We start from the raw sequence: 18,445 nt of genomic DNA on the forward strand, positions 1-18,445 counted from the left end.
AACTGTGTATAGTTGTTTTCGTACGATTGAAAGTAATGAATGAAACTAAGGTGAGTGGAAAAAAGTGCCCAATACTTTTGGTTAAGCAGCATGTATAGTGTATATGCTCCATCTACAGGCAAGTGATCTGCAGCCTAGCATGATCGCGGGTGTATGCGAATTTCTCTGCATTTCTCTTACTTTCCAAGCAGGTTGAATAACCCACGTTAGCTCATCTCATTATGTCAGCGATATGAATAATGGGTGCGTTACGTCATCATGCTCTAATTTTGTCATTATCTCATAATCCAAGTGGAGTTTAGGTTAATTATTGTTTACGCGCTTATTAACTAGACGTTTTTATTTATTACATTGCTCCACTAGCGACCCGCCCCGGCTTCGCACGGGTTAACAAATTATACATAAACCTTCCTCTTGAATCACTCTATCTATTACAAAGTTGTGTAGTTTTAAAGATCTAAGCATACATATAGGGACAGACAGACAGCGGGAAGCTTTGTTTTATACTATGTATTGAAGTTCATGTGTTCTTAGAATGAATTTGCAGGAATTTTAGACTATTCCATATATTATAAGTGTAAGTTCCATCCATGTGAGGAAGACTGGCATATACAATTTTGTTAGAAAAACGGTTACATAGAGCTAGAACTATCGTTCTTGTATGTACTTTGCTGCATAGTCCGAAAAGTAGTGCTTCGTTCCTTCTACTCTACCGACTACTTGTAAGAGGAGTATCTGTACAAACGCAAAAGTTAGAAGTGACAAGTGCTTAATGGTCTCGATAGAATCAACGACAAAATCGTCAATTTCGATGCCAATCGATTCCATTTCTCTTCAGTACCTATGGATATGATTGCCGTTATCTAAGTGGCAGCGTGATGAAAAATATCAATCGCGTGGTTTTTTTTTAATACAACATCGGTGGCAAACAAACATACGGGCCGCCTTATGGTAAGCAGTCACCGTAGCCTATGGACGCCTGCAACTCCAGAGGCGTTACATGCGCGTTGCCGACCTTTTTAAAAACCTGTACACTCCTTTTTTGAAGAACCCCATACTGTAGACCCTCGGGAAAACCTCGGAAGGGAGCTCATTCCACAGCCGGAGCGTCCGCGGGAGGAAATTCCTCTTAAACCACACAGTACGCGACCATTTAGGTTCTAGGGTGTGTGGATGAACACCCTGCCGATGGCGAGCGGTGCGTCGATAGAAAGCGGCCGTTGGCATAATGTCAAACAATTCTTCAGAGCACAGCCCATTGTACAAGCGGTAGAACACACATAAGGAGGCAAGGTCTCTCCTCAGACTTAAAGGTTCACCGCTCGTGAGTTTGGGTTCATCGACGATTCGTACAGTTAAAAACTGACGTGGTGTTAAAAACTGACATTATACCACCTAAAACTCCTATATACAGCCATATCAATACGCCTGCTGGATCAAAAGCTTCTAGAGGCCGCTAAGGCACTAAGAAAAGCCACAAATGAAAGGAAATGTTCATCACCCGCGTTGTATCTCGAGTTGTTCAATAATTTCCCAGAGAAAATCCGAGTTGATTACTTTCTACAACCTACATACGGACAAAGACACCATTTGTCTACGCTTGTGGTGCAATTTAAATATAGCTGTCATTATAGCGATCGTTACAAGTGTGTGTTTATATTCGCTTTTTTATGGTGAGACATGTTTATTTTATATGGGCTTTTTTTTAAAGTTGTCCCCTACACTTTTTTTCAAATTTGGGATTTTTTATGTTATTTATACTCTTTCTATCCTAATAGGAGAAAAAAAGTGTCCCAAAATTTCCATACATTTTTCGGTCTTTCCATTCCGCGACCGCCATACAAAGTCTATGAAAAATGGTGACGGAATGGAAATAAAAACCTTAGGACACTTTTTTTTCTCCTATTAGGATAGAAAGAGCTCGTGATTCTGTGTAGAAATAACATAAAAAATCCCAAATTTGAAAAAAAGTGTAGGGGACAACTTTAAAAAAAAACGCCCAATTGCGGGTTATATACTTATATCTAGACCATGATTTTCAGAATATGGTCCTCGATAGATGAATGGGATGGTTTTGATTTTGCTGCCGATTTATTTTTTATTATATTTTAATGAAATTTTGTAAGTTGAAGGGATTCTCATCCTGGGCGGAATTTAAAACACTAAATATTGCGGCGGAATAAATTTTGCGACCAAAAATGTATATGATGTATATGATATGTGTCCGTTGAGCTACGAAAACTCCATACTTTTTCGTAACACGTTTTCAAGATATATTAAACATCTATGAAATTGCGCTTATTGTTCAGAATAGGGAACTATATCTATTCCCCAAATTCTATCAAACAAATCTGACGAAATCAATGTTCAAAGGTTCGACTTACCGAGGTTTCACTACACTATTGTGTTTCCGATATCCTAAACCAAGCTGTCAATTAGACACTAGGCACAAAGCCTGACCCCAATTTTACTAACACGTTCTAGTGTATAAATAATGGGTACCTGTCATAAATAAGACAAATGAACTAAGTACCTATGCGCTAGGCGTCAATTTCTCCTTTGGAATTACTAGAAAGTTGAGCACTAATAAGTATAGGCACGGAAATATGTTCTAGCTTTAGTTATTACTAGTAAAATGTTATGGAAGGGAAATCGAAATTACTACGTTACTATCCATTTTATTACTTCTAGATTGCTAACGATATAAAGTAAACAACGGAAAAACCTACCTATAAAAAATATAGCTTATCTTGAAAATCATGTAATATCGAAAAAACATACACACACAGGTGATGCAAAAGTTATGTGCTTGTTATTTTATATCAATATAATAGTTGTCAAAGATGCACACAGAGTAGAGGTAGAGACGTTTTAGTAATAATTATATTATGGTGTCAATCATTGTTAGGTACCTCTTGATTTTTTAGATCAATTTTAATTACACTTATTGAAGTGAAAACTTCTTTAGCGGCGCTGTGCACTTTTTGAGGTGGGGAAAAAATGTTAAACTCGAGACAGCGTAAGACGATCACGTAACTGTAAGATTTAGATGGCCACTCATTTAGATGGCATTTAAATCAATATAGTGAGTTTCGCTCTAACTGGTATTAATATAACACGAGTACTAACAGTGATGTGCTTAGGGGTTTCATGTAATTAACGGCTTAACGCTAACGCTAGATGGCGTTAACCTCAATTATACATAGTGCATTTTGCACTAGTAATTGAGTTTTCACTTCTACCGGCACCCCCTGAGTGCAACCCGTTGTTTTTTTTTTTTATATTCAAAGTAGTGAAATCATTTCAAAAATGGAGCCTGTATAATTATACAATTCAGAACACAGGGGTCATAAAGTTATACCGAAATATGGAAAAACAAGTTTCCAAATGTCACATCTTTTATTGAATCGTATCACTACTTTGTACCGTGGCCACGACAAAAGTAACTGATCTTTCTTGAACTTTAATGCGAAGACTTAAGGTCTACCGATGTTCAGTAAGAGTGTTGCCATTGGTAATTTGGTACCGTGGCAACAACAAGGGAATGCAGATTTGCAATTTAGATTACTTATTTTATGTTTGTTGTTGCATTCAGATAGTGTGAGGTTAAAACCAATTGACATGTTTTTCGATTATAAAAATGATACGAGAGCGTATCTAATGATATTTTTTTATTAGCCAGCATCCATTGCTAAGTCTATAACAACAGAAAAATTAATTTTGTTTTCATGAAAAAGGAATTAACTAGCTTATTAACAGATATTGATGACATGTTTCAAGCCTTGTATAAAAAGACATATTTTTTACATAGGTACATAGTAAGCTTCTGGTGCGAAAGGTTTTTTGTTTTTAGTCTCATGCGAAAAGTAAAATTAACTACAAAACTCTAATTATATTACCTTAAGTCCAGTTATGTGATAGTTACTGCATATATCAAATATCAAATATCAAATATCAAATATCAAATATCAACATTTATTCAGCAAATAGGCCACAAGGGCACTTTTACACGTCAATATGGAATTTACATACAGCAAAAAAAAACACGTCAATAATTATAAAATACAACTAAGCCGTAAATATCAAATCAAACTAACATAGAGATGTATAAAGCCTCTAAATGTCGAATTACAAAAAACGCAATAACAATAGTATTGAAAAAAAAAACACAAAGATACAAAAACTATAATCTATAAAAATTAATGATCATGAGGACTATCCTTCGAAGATGTATTTTTTTTTAAAGATGTTTCCCGCCGAGTTTGTTGCCGGTCCCATATTGGGATATCCTCCTCCAATTGAGGGGGGATTTAAATGTTCTCGGGGCAGAGGTGTGGGTTAGAGCCGGTCTACCTAGCTTTATTTGACGTTCATAAGCGCATTGTAATTATGCCTACTTGAATGAACTATCTTTTATCTTATCTTATCTTTACAATAGGAATAGGTATAGGAGTAAAATTGTCAATTCTAATACAAACACTGCAATATTTACTATGCTTATTTAAATTAAATTTATTACCTTTTAGAAAGGCAATGCGTTTGCGACACATTCATTTGCCTTGATAGCCCGCGGAGAACGGTAACTAGATGAATTTCGTGTCCAATTTATAAAGGTAGCCATTACGCTTACTTTCTAGGCAAGGAGATTGAATTATGCAGTTGTATAGAAGATTACACCCACAGTAGGCGTGTAAGTTTTTTTACCCGTCAGCCTAGTACTTTAAGCAAACTGACAGGCTACTGCGAAAACCGAATTTCGCAAATTGCGGGGATCTTTCTCTTTTACTCCAATGAAGGCGTAATTGGAGTGACAGAAAAATGCCACCAATTTGTGAAATTCGGTTTTCTGGGCTGCTGGACAAAGGCTTCTCGCTTTTTCTCCACTTGATTATATTAGTAGAAAATTTAATTACTTTTTACAAAATGCAACAAAGTCATTTTGCAATCTCTTTTTGGTTCGCCTCGGTAACAATCCAGTAGCATCTTTGCGCAAATGTGCACCTATTTCGATGCATGCGGCAGGCACACTGTACGGCTCAGTCTCACAGGAGCCATAGATATCTAGTAAACCTTTTTTGCTAACTTTATGGTATCAATTAATTGTACGGAGTTACGGACTGTTGATAGCAAGCAAATATTGTCAACTGCAAGCGCTTTCATATTTCGTGGGGATACATGTTTTTTTTTCTTTTAGGTACTTACATACAACCAGGACTTTTGCTGACTGTAAATAAGTCACCTTGTGGAATTTTAATGCATCTGGGAACTTTGTTCACACATTTTTTCTAATGAAAAGAAAAATACTGAGGTTCAACGCACCTACTATACGTCTGCATGCAGTGTGACTACAGGTAGCCGGGAGTAGGCGTTTTAATTATATTTTGATTAATCATTATAAGAGAAAGGATACTTAATTATTTATCATTTGAAATATAGTTCGTACTTACGAATAGTTTTAGGCAGCCGATTTTATTAGTTTCATTACTTTTGTGATAATTTTATGGATGTATTTATAAGTGTTAAGATCAATTTTTAAACTATTAGGTGTTTTTACAGTAAAAATATTAATTTACCAAACTTTCTTCAGTTAGGTAGTAGAAGTTCAGTATGCTTGATTTATAAAATACAAATTGTTATAAAAAAACATACATTTGTCTACCGTCGCAAAGTCTTTGTCATACATACCTAAAGTTAACATAAAGATTTAATTGTATGAATGCGTACTTACTTAAGAGAAATTCAAATGATTTAAACTTAAGCATATCCTATAGCTTCGTTCGGATTGATAATCATATTTTAAGTAGGTACATATAGGTCCATTCCATATCGTTTCAATCTCTAGTATTTGACGTATCTTAAAGTTCGAATATGGCCGTATGTAGGTACGCTTTAGCCTAACTAGGCCGTAAAATAAAATTATGCGCAATATGTTAGATGTCCCCTCACTACTACACCAAATACAGCTCAGAGTTCCTCGTAGATGCCACTGTCAGAAGAAAAGGTTATTCTCGATTCCCAACAGTAGAACGTGTTATGCACAAAATATATTCATAAGACGTGCCTGCAAACTATTTAACGAAAATGACAAGCTCTCTAACATAGATATATTTACTTGTTCCACTAATACTTTAAAACGTGCTTTTCTTTAGGTAATAATGCATCTTTTCTTTTCTTTACGCTCTCAAATGTTTAGTTTTGGGACTTTTGGGTAACATTTAAATTTATAATCTTTTTAAAAAAAAAACAGACTGATTTTATGTAACAAATGAAACTCTAGGTCTAACCTTAAGCAATATTGTATCTCACCAAAAACATTTTCATGTAAAATGTTACCAAGACGAAACCATAAGGCTCGCACTGACAAAAAGTGATCAGATATCTTGTAGAGCCAAGCTTCTAACTCTACAGGCCCTACCTTCACAGACTCTACACCTTAGTCAAAATATGTGGCTTGACCGCTTCGTCACATGGGCATAAGGTGAAATATGTATTCACTATTCATTATTTTTAGGGTTCCGTACCCAAAGGGTAAAAACGGGACCCTATTACTAAGACCCCGCTGTCCGTCCGTCCGTCCGTCTGTCACCAGGCTGTATCTCACGAACCGTGATAGCTAGACAGTTGAAATTTTCATAGATGATGTATTTCTGTTGCCGCTATAACAACAAATACTAAAAACAGAATAAAATAAAGATTTAAGTGGGGCTCCCATACAACAAACGTGATTTTTGACCGAAGTTAAGCAACGTCGGGCGGGGTCAGTACTTGGATGGCTGACCGTTTTTTTTGCTTGTTTTTTGTTGATGGTACGGAACCCTCCGTGCGCGAGTCCGACTCGCACTTGGCCGGTTTTTAACCGCCTTCAAAAAAAAAGGAGGTTCTCAGTTTGACCCGTATGTATGTATGTATGTATATTTGTTCGCAATTATCTCGCGTTTGGCTGAACCGATTTTGATGCGGTTTTCAGAAAAGTGTTTCTTACATTCTGGAGAAGGTTTTAGTATACATAGATCTGAGCTGATGCTGAACCCTGGCTGTACCTAGTGGAACTCAGGTTTGGTGCAACATAGGCTCACGCTGTTTTGGTCATCCGACACGCCTTGATGAGCACTTGGGAGAGCAGTACCCAAGATAGGGCTGATGCTGAACCCTGGATGTACCTAGTGGAACTCGGGATGTACCTAGTGGAACTCAGGTTTGGTGCAACATAGGCCCACGCTGTTTTGGTCATCCGTCTCATCTTGATGAGCACTTGGGAGAGCAGTATCCAAGATAGAGCTGATGCTGAACCCTGGCTGTACCTAGTGGAACTCAGGTTTGGTGCAACATAGGCCAACACTATTTTGGCTATCCGTCACATCTTGATGAGCACTTGGGAGAGCAGTACCCAAGATAGAGCTGATGCACCAAACCACCCTGGCTGGAAGGGTTCACCCTGGCTGTACCTAGTGGAACTCAAGTTTGGTGCAACATAGGCCCACGCTATTTTGGTCATCCGTCACATCTTGATGAGCACTTGGGAGAGCAGTACCCAAGATAGAACTGATGCTGAACCCTGGCTGTACTTAGTGGAACTCAGGTTTGGTGCAACATAGGCCAACGCTATTTTCGCCATCCGTCACATCTTGATGAGCACTTGGGAGAGCAGTACCCAAGATGGAGCTGATGCTGAACCCTTGCTGTACCTAGTGGAACTCAGGTTTGGTGCAACATAGGCCCACGCTATTTTGGTAATCTGTCACATCTTGATGAGCACTTGGGAGAGCAGTACCCAAGATAGAGCTGATGCTAAACCCTTGCTGTACCTAGTGGAACTTAGGTTTGGTGCAACATAGGCACACTTTGTTTTGGTTAACCGACTTGTCGTCGTTTGCCTATGTTGCAGAGGTCCACTAGGTGGGTCGATGAACTTTTTTCTAACTGCCTTTAAAAAAAGGACGTTCTCAGTTTGACCCGTATGTATGTACGTATGTATGTGTGTATGTTTGTTCGTGATTATCTCGCGTTTGGCTGAACCGATTTGGATGCGGTTTTCAGAAAAGTGTTTGTTACATTCTGAAGAAGGTTTTAGTGTACAGTACATGGATGGTTTGAAAAACCAATTGGACCCGGTAGGTGGCCATGCTATCGGTATTCGGTATACCTACCAAAAAATTTATGTTGCTAAAACCGATTTAGATAAAATAGTGGGAGTGGGAGTCGGACTCGGACTGGGACTGGGAATGGGAGTGGGAGTGGGAGCAATATACATACAAATCGTTTAGCACCAAAACGTCATATTATGTGTGTCGCGAATGTCGCGATTATCATCGAGTTAGGCCATCACCAACATTAGTAGACTAAATAGAGAGCCTAACAAACTAGTATTTTAGCCCAAAACCTAAAATAAATGAAGTACCTACCTATTACTAAAAAGTAAAAAATAAAATAAAATAAATAAAAAATAATTAAAAAATTAAAAATAAACAAAAATAAAACCAAAATAAAATAACTTAATATAATAGCTTTTTTAAAAAAAGGGAACCGCCTTCAAAAAACCAACCCACTGAAAAGTACAAAATAATTTTTATATGGCACCCCTTTACGTGTCCAGTCCCTATCCCACGGCGTAAAGCAATTTTTTACCAAAAAGTAATTAATACCTAATAATAAGAAAATTAATAATCATCCGGGTAATTACTTAGTTTTTGAAGGCGGTGCCAAACCAACAAAAACAGTCTTTACTACCAATCAGAAAAACAATCCTACTTAACCTACAAGAACTAAATTAATGAGTAAACTAAGTATGTATTTATAATGCAAGTAAGTGCAGCGTTCTTCGTTGTATAAAATATCGGTTCTCAAAAATTTTGGTTTGGCACCGACTTCAAAAACTAAGTAATTACCCGGATGATTATTAATTTTCTTATTATTAGGTATTAATTACTTTTTGGCAAAAAATTGCTTTACGCCGTGGGATAGGGACTGGACACGTAAAGGGGTGCCATATAAAAATTATTTTGTACTTTTCAGTGGGTTGGTTTTTTGAAGGCGGTTCCCTTTTTTTAAAAAAGCTATTATATTAAGTTATTTTATTTTGGTTTTATTTTTTTTATTATAAAATAGTTCTTGTAATAATGAACGAAACGGCCAAGCTACATATTTTGACTAAGATGTAGAGTCTGTGAAGGTAGGGCCTGTAGAGTTAGAAGCTTGGCTCTACAAGATATCTGATCACTTTTTGTCAGTGCGAGCCTTATGGTTTCGTCTTGGCAACATTTTACATGAAAATGTTTTTGGTGGGATTTCACATCTTTTTGTAAGTTGCTTATGACAATCTTCTGATTTAAAGGGTTGCGGGTGATTTACTATTAAAAATCCTGAAATACGTACTTACCTGGGGGGCATCTTTTATATACAATCTGCCTTTTTACTGATTCCCCATACAAACTTCAACCCCCTTTTTCCCCTAACGCCTTTTTCCACCGCTTTTTACCCTTACGGGGTGATTTTGGGGTTGAAACTATTTTATATCCTTCCCCATAACAATCACTATCTACATACCAAATTTCAACTAAATCGGTTCCGCGGGTATCGATTTCCCATACAAAATTCCACCCCCCTTTTCACCCCCTTAGGGGCTAATAATTTCAAATTTTTGAATTTTTTTGTTGTTTGTGGACTAATACTATCTCACATACCAAATTTCAGCTTCCTAGGACTTCAGGAAGTACCCTAGAGGTTTTGATGATCAACAGTGAGTGAATGAGTCAGTGACGAAATCGGGGTTTTTTAGACATTAATAAAATCCAAATTATAAGAGCTATGCAATTGAAATTTTTTATGCTTAATAAGTCCACTATTGACATCATATCCCGAGAGTTTTGTTTATATGGTATAATCCAAACCCAAGTTAAGAGGGTTCAAAAAAACGACGAAGCGCTTCGAGAAAAGGTAGGTAGTGCCCTTGCGCTTCGCTTTGCTCGTCTTGGCGGGGGCACTACCGTGCCCCCAGATACAGGGTGGCCCATTTAGATCGGTCAGTATGGGAAAATCTGAAACTATAAGACATACGACGATCTCTTCTTAGGAACTACATATGTCATCGATTTTAGTAACAAGAAAAACTGCATTCATACATTAAAAAAAAAGATGTAAATTGTATGAAAAAAATGGTGGTCATTTCGAAAACTTACTAAAAAATAAATTAAAGGATATGAAAACAATGCATTTAATTAATTTCAGACATCATGTTTCATAGTAACATTTACTGCTTAAGACCTACACAATCGATATCTAAATAGAAATAATTTTAGTTTTGTTTTTCAAAACGTCCGGGTTCGATTCCCGAGCTGAGTACACATTTTTTTAAATGTATGAATGCAGTTTTTCTTGTAACTAAAATCGACGACATGGTTCCTAAGAAGAGATCGTCGTATGTCTTATAATTTCAGATTTTCCCATACTGACCGATCTAAATGGGCCACCCTGTATATAAGTACTGTTTGTAAACGACTGTATGTTTCTAAAATATAATAAATATAAAATAGCATTTCTCCTACCAACAACTGTGCAATCATTCAGATCAATAATTCAAATATCCTTAAAGCTGTCTCATTACGAGTGATGAATGCAATGGTTGTAACAACCAATTCATAAACGCAGTAAGCGCGTTTGCGCACGCGCGTTGCGACATGCGCGCACCGAGAGACACGCGACAAAAGGCGACAGCGATTACTTTACTGGCAATAAAAACCTTGTGGTTTTGATATTAAGGTCTATCTTCGTTAGGTTTAGCTGACATGGTGACTTGGTTTAATAATATTCTGCGAATATAAAATTTCGATATTAAGTCCGCATTCGTTAGTTTTGTATGTTTTCTTTGTATTTGAGGAAGGGATTTAATTGAAGGATTCCTATAAACTTTTTAATGATATAATCGGACTGAGTAGGTACAAAAATTCTTGACACCCAAAGGCAGAAATTTAAAATAGGTATTATCTTAAATCCACATTTAAAGAGCACATTTCAAAACCCGTGGTTTCACGGAGAGCCTATTCTGATGTTTCAAATGCTATTATTAAAATCTTGAAAAAATACCTACGGATATCTGTTAGATATCTCATTTCGACCAAGGGCTACCTCGTTTATAACAACTCGTTATTCAACTTCGAAATTCGATAAAATCATAATCACATCATGATCTATAGAGACTTATATCGATACCCGACCATTAAGAAAGGATAAAACAGCTATTAGCCTAAATAATGGTTAAAATAATAATTTCCCCATGAAAGTTAGGCGTATCCACTTTCACGCTTCTTGCCCCTTCATTTGGAAGTAATTTAATAAACTGGTTATAATGCATTTTGTGTAAAATGCTCTTTATTTTAAGTATTTCCCAAGACAGAACACTGTTGTTAAGTGAGTGCGGCTGAGTACCTAACTTGACGGGTCAAATTATGAAATTTAATGTCAAAGTTATTGACGCTGATGTGATTATATATAATTAAGGTAAAAATACCTTTAAGTTAGTTTTATTTTACTGTCCTTTAAATTAATTTTGTGTCAAAAAGAAACGTACCTATATGAGGTTGATGTACAGTGTCCGTTAGTACACTGTAATGACAAGTTTTTAAATTGATTTCGAAGGCGGATACAATACAAATACAAATAATTTATTGAGAAAAGTACCTATAGTACACTGGCAGCTCTTAAAGACATTAACCGATAATTCATAAACTTTACTGCATTGACGTAAGTACAGTCAAGTGTAAAAATATGGGTGCATACGACTTACTCAAAAATATATCACATAGTTCTTAATCTGCTGAGCTACGGGACATATTTTTGAGTATGATTAGTGCACCCATATTTTTACACTTGACTGTACAACCGATGATCAGTTAAGTGTACGTAAAAGCCCTTGCATCATGTTTCTAATTAAAACCAATTGAGTTCTCAATATATTTTCCTCAGCTACGATACCAATCAATAAAATATGTTACAATGCGACCTTGTTAATATCTAATCAAAAGTGACCTCTCGCAGCCAATCAAGTGGACCGATCCGATCTAATCACACATTAAGAGCAAGTCTAGTATATCGTGACCCCCACAATCGAAAGAACTGTATGTGATTAGGTGTCAGAGTTATAGTGGTTAGGGACGAAATGATTGCTAAGATCGTTGAGCACTTTGTCTCACAATTTTTGGGCATTTGTCCAGTATAGCTTGGTCTGGAGGTTCTTAATAATACATATTAGTAATAATAAAAGATTTACAGTAAGGGATACATATAAAGCGTTGTGAACAAGCGAGAATAATTCGGGAACTGTGTGGACTAATTTATTTACATCTTGTCAGACACACAAGGTAGAAAACTAGGATCGTAAAACGAGATGGCAGTTTAAATTACTGTAAGCTCTTTACCCCTAATTTAATTGTCTTTGTTTATGTTACTGTAAATTTAATGTCAAACTACGAGTATGTGAGGTGTGCAATAAAGAGTACTGTTATTGTTTCCAAGAAAAAAACATTAGGAACAATAACATAGACAAAAGTTCGTTCTGCAAAAAGCTAATTTTAACCACTAAGTATACAAAAAGCATCTACTTCCGTCATACGAAACCGCAAATGCATACTATACTCGTAATTATTAATAAATCCAACAGAAGCTAGCAGGCCAATTCGAACGTACACTGGCATCAGAATGATATTTGAATCAAGTTATTTAGTTGTCGATGTCGTGCGTCTCGCGCGCATACGCACAAGTGCGAACGAAATGCACGATAATTGAATAATGAATAATGAATAATGATTTATTGGTAAATAGTTATTTACACGTCATAGCAGGTACATTAAGATATTATACAAAGTTGCAAACACTTTAAACTTAATTTAACTTAACATGTTATTAAATAACATCAGTTTTTATTTCCTAATTTATGATTGGGCCAATGACTTGTAGTCGGAGAAAAAATCATCAATTTTATAACAAGCTAATTGTATTAATATAGCCTTTAGTTTCCTAACAAACATTTTATCGGTTGGTGTTTGTTTTATATCATCATTTAATGTGTTATATAGTTTGAATGACATCATTTAGACGTCATTCTAAGGTCAGTGCCCGTTCGAATTGGCCTGTAAGGTCCAACAATACATAGGCATCAGCCATTCACTTGTTTAATTAAAACATTATTGAACAGTTGTCAAGTTGACATTGAGAGGTGCCAAGTATTGGAGATTTCTCTCGCATAACTTGGGCTTGTCCACGCTGAATATTTGCCTAAATATTTATATCAAAGGAGAATAGTTGAATAACTAGTTTTTTGGCTTAATGTTGGTGTGGGTTTTTACTTTTAGCTTAAGCGAAACATGCTAATTGATAATTGGACATATAATTAAAGAGGTACTACTTAGATTTGACCTTTTAACAAAACGGGTTTAATCTAGGTACCTAAATCAAAATGATTTTACAAATCGAACAAAATAATAAATGCTTATGGTAAAATAAAATAAAGGTAAGAAATACATTTCGTATCGTTTTTGTGTGTATTTTTATTTTATATTTAATTATATATTCATATTATAAAAAAAAGACTTAAGACCAAAAAAACACAATAAATAATTATACATATAATAAATAGGTACAAAAAATTCCAAAGTGTTTGTTCAGATTTGGTTAATACTAAATTATATATGATTTTCAAACTCTACTCCCTCTTCTTTATGTTTTTACGAAAAGAATGTGAGATTTTTTTGTCAAATTCTTTTAGGTTAATATTTTCATAATGGAAAAAAGATGCAAATGCTACGATTTAGCAAAACTCTATCACGCCACAATAAATCAGTCGAAAGGTCTATTAAATACATAAAAAAACCTGCTAATTTTGTATAAAACTTCACCGCTTGGAACAATATGAAGTCTTATAAATTTCGTTTTTTTTTATCAACTAGTCCATTAGACTGGTTACAAAACCACATTTCAAGACTTTTGGAATTAAGTCAATCAAAGTTATGTAAGAACACGAATATAACAGGTTTTGCTGCCAATATGTTGACAGCTTACAAACGTATTTATGAACGATATTTCCGTTCATAAACACTAACTACTTACTTATATATTTTTGACTACTAGACGCATTAATAAACCTGACATTAGGTATAAGTAGGTACCTAGTTATTAAAATTAAGTTAATGCAAACATGAATTGAAAAAAACATTGATTTTATTTTATTTATTAACATAGCAAGAATACTGAAACAAGAAGACCGTTTTGTATATTGCTAGATTAATGTGATTCACTGAACGAAAAAAAAAACAAAAATACATATTAAGAACCTGACGAGTACCTATGTGTAGTCATGATAGTCAAAGTAATACGATAAAATAGTAGTAACACTATCTCATTTTAAGTAGGCTATCAAACATATAGAAAAAAATAAGATTTTGTTCCAAATTGCCTGCCATCCTATATGAAAAATAAAAATGTAATATCCAATTCTGATCACCGACCTTGTCCTTAATTAATTAGCTATTTTAAAAATATTCTACACAATTTCTGCTAAAGATATAATATAACCACATAATTAAGTATAACTAATAAACATAAATTAAAATGCTCAACCTGACCGTCGATGATATCATTCGGATTGGTGAGATATGGCACGGATTTGACAGTTCTATCTTGATCCTAATTGACTTTATAAACGCCAAGATATATGTGTATGAGGTCATTAATATTTGTGATAAATCTCCGATCCGGATACGTTGTAATTGTTTTTTGTGATTTTTCAACATTTTTTAATATGCTTAGTCTAAAGTCGAATCTGCTTAATGTATTTATTTGTTTTTTAAAAGGTCGTCATTAAAAATATGTCTACCAATTTAAAAAGAATTGTGTATGGTTTACAATTATATTTCATAAATTTTATTTAGTTAAGTACTTACAAAAAGAAGTTACTTGTAACGTAACTCAAATATTGCTTGTAATCAAACGGAAGTATTTAATGTAATTAATGTTGCATGAAAATAGCGAAGTTTGATAATTACATATACATACCTACACGCTTACTTGTTACAACAGTTATATCAATACATATTACTTGAATATAAGTACCTACTAGACATATTAATATGTATTAACATGATTATGATGTGTTTATGTTACATGAATAAATAATCTTAAACATAATCTCACTCGCATTATTTTGTATATTTTTCCTATTTATTATAACTAACCTTGATATAACTTGTGATAGCTCACAAGGTGAGACCGAACTTATTAGAGTGACCCATTTTAAATCATTTCAATGAACGTGTTTATACCTTAATTTGTCTTATTCATGCAATTATGACGTATGTAAACTACTAGCAAAATACTTACCTATAATTATTGCATAATAGCAAAAAACGACCAATAACATAACACGCACGTGCCTTTTCTGAACTATTCACAAAATTGCCTGAAATCGGCGGATGTTTGTTAAAGACAACTTAAAAACAACTTTAAAATGAAGCTTTAAGATACCATTTTCTTTGGACGATGTTATTGGTGCTAGAGGAACCAGCAAATCGGAAAAAAGATAATGATTGAAAAGATACAGCCGCGATTGCTTACTTCCGATAACCTCTGATTAAATTCGGAAGTGAACACGGTGTATAAGGATAATGTTTTGTGAATTTGAAAGAAATATACATAATATTATGTTCATTTATAACTCATTAACTAATAATGTAATAAAATATTGCGAGTCAATTTTAACGTAATTCTAACAACCGTTTTGATTTGAAACGTTGCAAGTTACGTAAGTAGTCTTCACACTCTATATGTCAGGATGTATTTTATTTAAATTGTTAATTCATTTACTCTATCTAATGCACCTTATTACATCTCTTGAGCTTAACTAAATATTATACTTTGACCTTACTAATGTATATAAACTTATTTTGACATCTAACGGACATAATATTTTTTTTTACGGGCCAGTAGACCCACACGCAACCATGAGTATGTACCATTACACTCATTCAAAAGTTCAAACACCAAACATAATATTTCCGAATATCCTTTCAATTGAAAAGCGACATTTCACACACGATCGACTCTTATTGTCCACCTAACATTGTAATGACCCTAACTGGACCATTAGTTTTCTATTATACCTATTGCTACTCAACTTCGAACTTTAACTCGACATATTACGATTGGTTTTGGAGTGATGTGTGAATATATTTATGTTTTTCCTTGTCATAAAACTTTTAACCTTTATTCAACAAGTGAAGGTTGATTTTTGAGTGTATATTAATATGTTTATGTTAATTTCTGACTAAAAGCGGTGATAAAATGTGACAGGGCGTGTGTGGGACTTTCGTCGTGAGCTACTGAATACGAGATGAGCTGTCTTTAGGGTTTTTGGTAGAAATTTGCAATATATTTATTAGCAATCGTGTCATAAGTTATGTAAAACCTGGGGCATTTTGCAGCACTTGACATTTTACACACGCGTATAATTCTTAAATGAAAAAACTTAAGTTGTAGGACAAGATAATCTATCTGTATCTATACATTTTCGTACACATGATTTAAACTTTCATGTTTTTAGACGATATTATTTAGAAAAACGGGACTAAATTGCGTATAATTAGTTAAATTTTAAAATGACCTCCGATGTTCAAATTGATAAACAAGACCAAGTGCGGATAGTTTGAAACACTCGCTCAGCCAAAAGTGTTGATACCAACATTAGCCAGATTTTTTCCGAGACCATGGGACAATGTTGTCCTCGAAACGTCGGAGGTATATTTAAAACTTAATTGATAAATCCTGTTTTCGTAAATAATAATGAACAACACACATTTTCGTCAACATATCAAGAGAAACAGCCCACTCATTACGAAACCTTATTAATATACTTACTTTACTCTTTGCCTTATTAATCTTATTATATCATCGCATAAATTATTCAAAATCATCAATAATGATCGGTCATTACAATATTTACGTTGTCACGGCACTGCATAGGCAAATACGTTACGTTTGGGGGCGTTTTTTTTTGTCCCCTACACTTTTTTTTCAAATTTGGGATTTTTTATGTTATTTCTACTCAGAATCACGAGCTCTTTCTATCCTAATAGGAGAAAAAAAGTGTCCCAAAATTTCCATACATTTTTCGATCTTTCCATTTCGCGACTGCCATACAGTCTATGAAAAATGGTGACGGAATGGAAATAAAAACCTTAGGACACTTTTTTTCTCCTATTAGGATAGAAAGAGCTCGTGATTCTGAATAGAAATAACATAAAAAATCCCAAATTTGAAAAAAAAGTGTAGGGGACAACAAAAAACAACGCCCGTGGACGGTTTAGTTTATTAAATACGTTCGATTATACGTTTTCTTTTTACATGGAATGTTACTGTGAAATAGAGCATGGAGAATACTTATACATTTGTTTATGGTATAGGAGGCAATCGAGCAGACGAATTTCCTGATGGTTAGCAAATACCGTCGCTCATGGACACCTGGGGCCCGTTTCTCAAAAGCTTGTAACTTGTAATACAAGTGTAAGTCGCTTTTTAACAAAAGCTGCCAAAAAGTGACATCCGCTTGTATTACTACAAGCTTTTGAGAAACGGGCCCCTAGGACCAGATGGGTTACAAGTTCGTTGCCGGCCTTTAAGATGGGTACGCTCTTTTCTTGAAGGTTTGAAGGCCGTATCGGTCCGGAAATACCGCGGGAAACAGTTAATTCCCCATTTAAGCTGGAAGAGGCAGAAAGTCTCTGGAGAAACGCACGGTTGTGGACCGCCACAAAATTTCCAAATACTTTTAGTTCCTTCCATTCCGTAACCGAACCGTCGTACAAAGTCTATGAAGAATGGTAACGGAATGGAAAAATTCTTGGGATTAGTACTATTTAGGGTTCCGTACCTCATAAGGAAAAAAACGAAACCCTTATAGAATCACTCGTGCGTCTATCTTTCTGTCTGTCTGTCTGTCAGTCCGACCATCCCCTCCCCCCCTCCTTTTCATCTCCGAAACTACTGGGTCTAAAATATTGAAAAAAATACACAAAATAGTTCTTTACCTGTAGATGACAGGAAAACCTACAAGAAATGTGCAGTCAAGCGTGAGTCGGACTTAATGTACGGTAACCTTGGAACGCGAGTCCGACTCGCACTCTAAGGCCTTGATAATAGAGGCGTGCTCAGGTATTTGTGAGCAGCTTGGCCGCGCCGATATATCTGATGGCGACTGTACCATTTCCTCAAAAATACACAACAGCAGCTCTTAGTAAATATGACATTCGTAGGTAGATGTCTGAATAATTGCCCCCTAATGAACAAACCGAGTTACATAAGCGCGAGCGCCTAGAGAAACGCTACGTTTTCCCGATTCAAAATGTCACAAATATCTATGAAGTCGATAAGCAAAAAGGTCTTTATTTTCGAGGACTTAACGTTG

At 35.2% G+C, this 18,445-nt stretch overlaps 1 protein-coding gene and 1 long non-coding RNA gene across 4 annotated transcripts in view; one reads left to right on the top strand and one right to left on the bottom strand.

The window, feature by feature from the left end:
* LOC134663062 (uncharacterized) overlaps positions 1 to 18,445 on the bottom strand; it is a 258,300-nt gene that overhangs the window by 164,123 nt on the left and 75,732 nt on the right. The gene's annotated exons all lie outside the window — the stretch shown is intronic.
* The window catches only part of LOC134663122 (uncharacterized), a 407,475-nt gene that overhangs the window by 109,789 nt on the left and 279,241 nt on the right, over positions 1 to 18,445 (top strand). The window lies entirely within an intron of this gene.

This window comes from Cydia amplana, chromosome 4, assembly GCF_948474715.1.
Source record: "Cydia amplana chromosome 4, ilCydAmpl1.1, whole genome shotgun sequence".
Classification (NCBI taxonomy): Eukaryota; Metazoa; Arthropoda; class Insecta; order Lepidoptera; family Tortricidae; genus Cydia; species Cydia amplana.